Source organism: Centrocercus urophasianus, unplaced genomic scaffold (assembly GCF_019232065.1).
Source record: "Centrocercus urophasianus isolate 14NV4802_14NV808 unplaced genomic scaffold, USGS_Curo_1.0 seq_13, whole genome shotgun sequence".
Taxonomy (NCBI): domain Eukaryota; kingdom Metazoa; phylum Chordata; class Aves; order Galliformes; family Phasianidae; genus Centrocercus; species Centrocercus urophasianus.
The window spans coordinates 9,533,627-9,543,315 of NW_024884475.1; positions in this window are offsets into that span (position 1 = coordinate 9,533,627).

Sequence of the window (9,689 nt, forward strand, 5' to 3'; positions counted from 1 at the left end):
TACAACCACATTTTGTAACATGCTGTCCCAAAGCCATTTCTCCAAGGATTTTTTGATATCTCACATTCATTCCATCTTGGGTTGAAAACTGAGCAATATAATGAACCATGGAAGCACAGGCATTGTCCATGCAGTCATTAAGAGGCTGAAGCAAAGCCCATGACAAAGAACAGAGAAGCATCCATAGATCTCAGTGAACTTTGAGTGACCTTGAAAATCTGACACCTGTTACTGCTTTTTCTCCTTCAAGGACTCACGATTTAAAAAGAAATTAATTTGGTACATGTCTAATGTATTCACTTCTGAGAACAAAAGTAAGGTCACTTCAGGCATTTCATAGCAGTAAAATTCCTATTATTTTCTAAGACGATTTTCTCCACTCACAGATGTATTTTTGCCCAATTTCCCTTACCTATTAGTTAGTTGTCTGAGTTGCAAATAATGCCATGGACAGATAGGCAATGAGGTCCAGTCATTATGGATTCTTTATAGGTGTCTTTGAGCCACATCACTGCTTCTCTTTACACTCATGATCTTGTTGCTTCTGGTCCTCCTCTAATGCCATGTATTAGTGCAGAAGCACAGCTGGGTGAAAGCTATGCCTTCACAGGACAGTACTGACCTACAGTTCTGCAAGTGCCAGTTCACATCCATGTGTTTCCTTTTTCATCTTAATGTCCTTGATTCATTATCCTTCAGCTGGCTATCTGGCTGCAAATGAAATAGAATAGAGTTTTATTGACTGAAGTCCATTGCTGTCTTTTCCCTAAAGAGCTAAAGCATAAAAGATTCAGCAAAACATGGCTATGCTTGTTTTATCCAAAATCAGATCACAAACAACGCATCTGTAAGTACTAGTGTCAGATTACCAACATCAAACACTTGGCACACTTGCCATAACTTGCCTTTGAAAGCACTGCACAAAAATTGAGTGTTTCCAATGCCTCTTTTGGAAGAAAATCATCTCTTGAAACATGTTCACTTGAGGATTGTTCCCCAAATGTAGGGAAGAAAAACATGATTTATAATTCATTCACAAAAAATGTTCAGATTTCTAAACATTAAGGTATTAGGTGGGTGTCATTTTGGTGCATTCTGAAGAGATGAAAGACTTACACTTGCCTAGACGAAGCACTATCCATCTTCAGCTGAGCCTGGCAGTGGTATAAACATAGCTATGCTTTTATGTTTACATTTGCACTTGTATATATGATTTTGGCCAGAGGAAGAATTACAGCAGTAAAAAAAACCTTGTTATTAATATACATTTTTATCTCTCTCCAAACCAGCATTATGCCAGCATATATACATTGGAAAAACAATAACATTCTTAAGCAACCCCAGTCTCATGATTCTAAGCATTGCCTGATTCCTTTTGCGAGTACTCATGTAAATTTTAATCTCTCTTCTTATTTCAAAGATGAAACATATAAAAACAGATTGCTCTCTGTTTTCTGCAGAAAGCAGTGTATGGTATGATCCATTTAATGCCTTGAAATAACATTACATGAACAAAAAGAAGTTGGATTTGGCATGCAACACATTCATAATTCAGCTTTTCATTGTATCGAATCTTCCATTATTTTTAACAGTAAATTGATGTTGCAGTCCTTGCCTAAAGTAAAATAATCTTTTAAAATAATGGGATATTTCAAACAGATATTTAAGGCAGGATCTGGTTTGTTTTGCTACATTTGTTGTGCCTAGAAGCTGAGGAAAGTCTTGATCAAATGGAAGCCAGCAAGAGACTTCCCAGAGACCTTTGGATGTGTTGGCAATTATTCTATGGGGCAGGTGCAAGCAGGTGTGCATGGTCAGGAGACTTCCCAGGGCAGAGCAGGCAGAAAGGCCCATCTCACCCTCCCTTGCTTTCTCCATCCTCAGAAATATCTTTGCATATTAAGATGACTCCAAAATCATTTGTTTTGCTTATTGTAAGATCTGCTTAAATTACTAAACAAGGAAGCGTGAGCATAATGTTCAAACCTTCATTTGCTATTGTTAGGAAGGTTATTTTCTAGGATTTTTTGGCATCTTAGAAAATTTCTGCTGCAGCTGTGAGTACTTCTATTTGAACATCTGAAATTCCATAGCTATCAGCACATTAACTCACGCCTTGGTGACTCGTAAATCTTTCTCAGCATTTTATTTCAGGAGGTTTGAAGGTTCAAGCATAAGATGGAAATTACATTTTGCAAATAGTGGAGTGGCATGACTTAAAGAGAGGCAAATGGTTTTTCACTTTAAAAGCTTCCAGGTACATTCTAGGGACCATTCAGAAAAGCAAATACGTGTTTTGAGCAAGACAGACTAAAACAACAGGTCTTTAACAGAAAAAAAGGGAGCCATTTTTATCATTGGTAACGACATCAAACACCAGCGATATCCGAAGATCCGAGACAAGAACACATTGTCTAAAAATCCAAACTGGAAGGCAGGCACAGGCCAGAAACAGCATATACCTTGCCAAAAGCTGGTGACAAGCAGACCCACCCACCCAAAGAATGCTGTTCCAATTTCCACTTCTTCAGATTCACTTTAACACACCCTGCAGACAGTGGGATGGCTGCCTGCAGGCATTTGAGGCTATGATGGGCTATATGAGCCTATGAAAGTGCTTTATAAACATCCATCCCAAGTTGACCTATGACATAGGTAGTCCCTGGACATTGAAAGCCATGGACTACTCATGCCTGTTTAAAGAACCAGGTTTGGGTTTTTTTCCACATCACTATTGTATGAGTGCCTTAACTCATTCTAGCACAACCCCTGTGGGCATCCACCCTTTGGATTTGTCTGACATACTGAGTGAAGAGAAATTGTCTTGGGCTGCATATAAAATTTATAATATAGTTAATGCATATAAGTAATAAAGTTTCTTTTATTTTTTTTATTTTTTTTTTATTAAGATGTAGGAAAAAAAGAGGGAAACAGAAACTTAAAACCAACAGATAGGACATCTGTATGACTATTTGCTAGGGATGCATGGACTTGAAACTTCCCAAACTTTAAAGAACCTAGATCAAATCTTGTGCTTTCAGTTCCAACATCGGCCTATACACTAATTGCTGCATTGCCGTGTGGAGGTTCGATCACCATAAGAATAATTTTTGGCTGGAATTGGCCCAGGTAGACCCATCACTCTTCTCACAAAGCCCCTTAAATGAAGATGCCTCTCACTGACAAATATCAACACCATCAAGGCACTCATCTAGGTAGATAAGATAGCTATGTATTGTTTACACATAGGTATCAGGTAACAACAGACAATTTTTGCACAGCTTTGCTCCACAATCGAGTGTTTTTTCAATAGCTCTGCACAGTGCGGTACTCCATCACAAAACCCAGCAGAAGCCCAATGGTTTGAATCCCTTTTGATGAGCCAACTTGCACTTCGACATGCTCTTGCTCTTTGAAAGAAAGTATACACAAAAGATTGACAGGAGCTGCAGATGGGAAAGGCTTCAATGACCTCTGTGAGAACAGGTATGTGTAAACAAGGATGGCTGAGTTGGCTAAGCAGTGGAAGATTTTCACCCCTGGAGTACTCTGTCAAGGATTTAAAAGAGATTTCACCTCTTCCTTATGATTTGCTCTGCACAGAGTTGAAACATGTTCAGATCAGGAGGAAACATGGGACAGGGACCTCATGACAGAGACTTACAGAACTATTGCAGCCTGAGAGCCCTATGAGAACTCAAATGCTGATCTGCTATCAGGATTTTGAAATAAATCCATATTTCCAACTCTAGAAATATAGACATCTAGAAATCTGCGCTGATGGGAATCCAATTCCTGTGAAAGATATGGAGAAGCTCCAAGAATCTATGTTTGGGGTTTAAGCACCTTTTCAGACTTCGCCCTTTCCTCTTTATCTCTGACACTGATGTTATTCACGGCTTGCAGATTTTTACAGCAAAAGTGACATAGTCTCCTATGTACAGTCAGTAAAAATTCTATCAGAACTACAAAAAGCAAAAGTCTTTTTGTTTTATTTTATCTTAAACTACGAACAGGATTTCTGTGTTATTTAATGGACTACCCCACAGTGCAGGGAATTGCTTCTGGTGTGGGTGGAAATATAGTCCAAAACTCCTCCATTTATTCAAAGCAAACAGTTTCCAGACAAATACAAAGCTTTCAGGATTAATAACAAAGTTGGTGTAGATAGGTAGCCTTCAGAGATATAAATTCTCCACGTCCACTTCCTGAAAGCCAGCTCTGGACCTTTTATTGACTGTGGAACTATCCTCTACAGTGAACTTTGAGGCAGACGCAGCTGTCAGCACATCATGCTTTTCAGAATAAGTGCTAAAAAGTCAGATGTGGGATAGAGGTTGCATGTAAGTGCTTAACTCCCAAATGGTGGCCCTTTGGTGCCTTCATTTGCATCAGTAACTTATAAACCTGGTCAGTACACCCCACATATTCTCTAGCACTGACAATGCAGAAAAGTCCAACACATCTGTTACCCCTGAAGACAGCACATATACTCTCTTATATATTAAAGATTTTTGCAGCACATCTACTGGAGAAGGTTCTTCATTGAAATGCCAGTACAGGTTTTAGCAGTTCTATGGTTGGTTTGTCATCCATTAATGCAGTGGACAGAGCACTCACACAAACTATGAAGCACTTACTTTTAATTGTTTTCTTAGCCTAAAGCATATCAAATACACGTGTCCCAGGAACGTGATCTAAACATTGAACTGCTGGAGAATGACTTCATGCACCACTCTAGCCAGATAACTTTTTTTTTTTTTTTTTTTATAAGTTCTAAAAGAATCACTAGGCCAAGTGAATATTGTTATTTTTTAAGTTTAAAGAATTCCTTTGCAACACTGGACATTGGTTCCACTTCTAACTGTAAGCTGTTTATTGCTATGGATATTGTAGAAATAGGATGTACAGTCCTCAAATGCAGTAAAATTGGAAGTGTCTTCCCATCTTTCAGGGAAGGTACTCACCACTAGATTATTGTTAATTTCATTATGCCTCCTATCTTTCATTTTTCCTTGGGCAAACCCAAGTACGATCAAAACTTCCTGCAGTACCATTCTTGAACACATATTCTTTGTTTCATCTTTAGAGGGCCACATTCATATTTAATTTAATTTCTAATTTGCCCATGCCACAGGCACAGTAGAAGTACACACTCCATAATGCGCTCTCATTTTCTCATAAAACTAGTTGAAAATAATGAAACTAAACAGATAATTAAAAAGCCTGATTTTACTGAACTTTCATTCTCTCTCTTGCAAAATATTTCAGCCAAATATGTTTATTATTAAGCAATTCTTTTTATAGTCAGCTCATATTTATGCTGAGTTCATCCTCCTTACTCATGTCTGTTGGGCTATCACTCCCCACACTGTTTTCATCTTTAAATAAATATCTAGTGGGTTTTCTATTCCCTCTTACTCACCATACAGCCAAACTTAATTATTCTAACACTTTCAGTACGATTTGTTGACCTAAACATTTGACTTCTCATTCAATACTGTTGCTCTTCAAATTCAACCTTTTTTAAAATTATTTTTGAAATTTAATACCTTTCTGATTTTTAATATGAAATCCTAGTGCATTTGATACTGGATATATTTATTGTTAAAAGTTCATTTTCACGTTTTGATCCTTGTTAAAACTTCATTATTAAAGCTGAGATTTCAAAACATTTTTCTCCAGCTGAGTGTCATAGTGCAAAGCAAATCAAATGGGAAATTTAATTTAACCCTTTACCAATTTTATCTTATTTATTTGTTCTGGAAGCACTTCAGTTATCAAAGTACTACATTTGGTTGTGGTTTCTGTAAGTCTATACAAAGTTGCATCCAGACAGTACATCCTTGCTCTCAGCCTGGTCACTTCTTGTTTGAGTTACCTTTTCTCTCCATTTTTATCAGGAGAATTTAGAATATTTTCATATTCTAGGGAAGGAGTGCTCAGATAGTTGGATACAGGCAAGATGACTTCTCCATCTTCCTCAGATTTTGGCAAGTGCTTTGACTTCAGCGTTCCTCATTTTCCATTACCACAATAAATAATGTCTTTTAGTAAAGCTGGGCCTAGCACCAATTTTTACAATACTCCTTATGTTCATCTTCCCTTCCAAATTGGTAGATTGCCATTATCATTAATCTTGATTTATGTTCAGTTGTCTGCTTGCCAACCTACTTGAAAGTATAGTCATCCAAGTCATTTTTAATTCATTTATAAAATAAGACTCCTTGCCATGCTATTATAGAGTCCAGATTCAGCACATATTCTGAATTCCTATTGTATATTAATCCTGCCACTCCGTTTTACCAGAGATGTCAGTTTGAGAAGAACACAAAGCCTAACCAGTATTAAAAACCAGCATTCCCAGAACAGCAAGAATAGGGGAAATAGGCCTGACAGGTTGAAGACATTCTAGCATTCGGGAATACTCATATGCCTTTTGTATACATCAGTAGAGACCTCCTACTTTATTATTATGCCAAGGAGCCAGCATAAAATTGCCTTTATAAATTTTTCTCAAGAAATCACAATCCTAAGGTCCATTTATCTATGTTATTAAAAATGTAGTTCATTTATATTGGTATTTGTCTTCTAAATACCTTCAGGAAAGTTGGCATTCTGAGGGTGATTTAGTTTAGTATGCTTATCCTTGATTTATTCAATACAGATTTGTTGTGCTCTAAGGATTAAATTTTCCTCTTTTCAAAGGATTCTTTTACAAAAACAATTACTCTCAAAGGTCTTCATATATTAAAGTTACTCCACCCCACTACACCTTTTTTACTTTTATTATTTTTTATTACTCTTTAATAAACAGTAAGACATGTGGTTAAGCTTTCTTCTTACTGAAAATCCATCTCTGCTTTGTTTATTTCCATCTTTTTTGAGAAGTGGAGGGTATTGAAAAATCTGATACATAACAGAGTGCAAGAGCTCTAAACCTAAGCAAGGAAAGGCTGTAACTCTGCAGCAGAAGAAAATAACAACACATCACCCCTCCTGGAAAGTGTAAGAATGCAGCCCAGTGGCAGAAATTATCCACAGTGCAATTATCACTTGCTGTCTGATATTCATCTAACAAAATAATAGCTCACTGATTGATGTCCTTCCAGCAACATAATCCCTCACCACCTAAGCCTTCACAATCCAACAGCTAACACCTAAACACTACCCAAGCAACTCCCCAAACCTTTATGGTCTTCCACATGCTGTCACCTGGTAGGGAATAATCTCCTGCCTAATTCAGACCAGTTGTCCTAGCTCCATTCCAACCCCTGCTTCTACATCATAAAGGCAATGGCTCTTCCCCACTGAATGGTCTGGCCTTGGATGGGCTTCCGTCATTCAGCAATTACCAAAACACTGATGTGTGCTATTAGCAGCATCTCAGGTGAAACCAGGACCTCAGATTAGCTGAACTTGTTAGAAGAAAGATGATTTGGCTACTTCAGGCCTGGGGCAATGAGAGACAGGAGGGTGCCTTAGCTTCCTGGTAGATCTTGAAGTATGATGAGAAAGTTGTAGCAGCTAAGAGAGATAGGTTTCAATATGCTAATTTCAGGGCATTTAATTATCTTTGACCAATCTCTCTGAGAAAGTGGGAGAAAGACAGAGGGAGGCCCGTTATTATGTTGTTGGTTTATCTACCAGCTTTGTCTATGAACAAAATCCTGGTCTGATCCCTAATTTTTTTTTCCTTTTGCTTGTCCAAGCTGTCCATAAATTTTGGGAAACACTGGTGGACCTATTTGTCTGAAGAAAACTGTTCTCTTTTCTTCATCCCTTTAACAGCTGCTTTGAAGTAACTGATAAAAAATTAGGTCTGTTAGATGTTACTTATTACCCGTTCCCTTGCTCCAACCCCCACATACACACCCTCATCCTGATTTCCCTTATCATATAAAATATCATAGAAATTATAGTACAAAGCTAGAGTTACAGCAAAAATGTTTCTACATACAGAGGCTCTTATTCAGCTATTGCTCAGTACTCTCTCAGGGAAGCTTGACTTCAGTGGGAGTTGGTCCACGTAATGGCTGAGCAGAGATTTCAGGGCATGAACTGCAGAGTGCAGGAACTCCCATGGAAATTTTGTTTAGAAGATCAAGGTAATGAAGCTTAGCCAACAGGCTGCTGTGGTAATCAGACCAAATGTGAAATGCTTTGACTTCCGCCTCTTCTTAGGGGGATCAGATCAGAATCTAAATTTATATATCAGCTTATGTATGTAAAGCTTTTCATAGCATTTCAGATTCTATATAAAATGTTTGTTATTGTTATAGTGTTACTTTTACTATGATCTAATTTATAGACCTAATAGTAGATTTAAGATATATTATAGGCGGAGTTCGTAGCATTGCCTACTATTAAACTTTCCTAACGCTTCCACTTATAAGACTCTTTATTCAGCAGCTGATAGCATTGACAGACCTGAACAATTCGTGCTGAAATTTTACACGTTGCATGGAAAATTTAGCCTTAGGCTGAATTTAACAGGAAAGTATCAGCCAAAATTGTGTAACTGTTCAGCTGCTTCTAAGAATAAAATGGGGAAAATAAAATATTCTTTGTGATTTTAAAAGTATACCAACATTTTTTCAGAGAGCTTGCAAATCTACAGTACAATATGCATTGGAAACAAGGTGAAATGAAGGCCTTCTTACAGAGAATGTTTTCACTGCTTTTCAGCAAATCTAGACAAAGTTTTGCAAGATACGAATTTCTATGAAATCACAGCTTAAATAGGCTCAGCTTCACTTTTAAAAGCTAAATAGCACCAACTGTCCACTTAACTTTTTCATAATAATGGGCTTTTGGAAGAAACAGGTTCCTGTCATCTCCAAATTTCCCTTTTTTTGGAGCACAGACTTTTTAGTAGGGGAAAAAAACAGATGATACAGGTGAGGAGGAAATATGAACTTGAATGTGAAGAAACAAAGGAGAAATTGTCTGTGGTGACTGGAAGAGGAGACAAACAGCCCAGGGAAGGGAATGAAAGTCTGAAAATGCTTGAACAAAGTTAGAAATCTTTGCTGGAGAATGAGAATCAAAACTGTCTGTATTACATGGAATAATAAGCCCAGGAGAATCAATGCGGTCATAGGAACATGTTGGAGAAAGTGAGAGACGAAGTGAGAAGCAAGGGGTCATAATGCATTACTTTTACCTTGCAATGGTCACCCAGCTTCCCAAGCCTCATCCTTCTCTGTTGCCAGATAGTAGCTGTGAAACTCATTGGTAATTTATGTGTATTTTCCTCTTCTGCAGCTTGTCTCTATGGATGATGTCAATTTACCTCTGCTATAAATTATTAAGCCACTTGACAGTACCCTGCTGAGTTCAGCAATGACATACAATTAAATATCTGGATTTCTTTTACAAGAAAAGACATGGAAAAGCACGCCTGGCCAAAAGTGGTTAAGGTAGTTTAAGATGGCACTGCCCACTCTGCCAAAAAGTTGATTATTGTTTCTCTTGTGGTTTTATTTGTCACCACAGTTGGATCATCACTAGATGAAGTGTCAAAAAATGCCTCTTCCACATTATTTCAAACTTTTATTGCTGAAAGCTGCTCAGACATGATTGATTGATTGATTTTGTACTGAACACACAATCCATTCATGTCATTTATAACACTAACCTCCAGCTAGTACATGGCCTTCAGCATAATAAATAACAAAATAATAGTA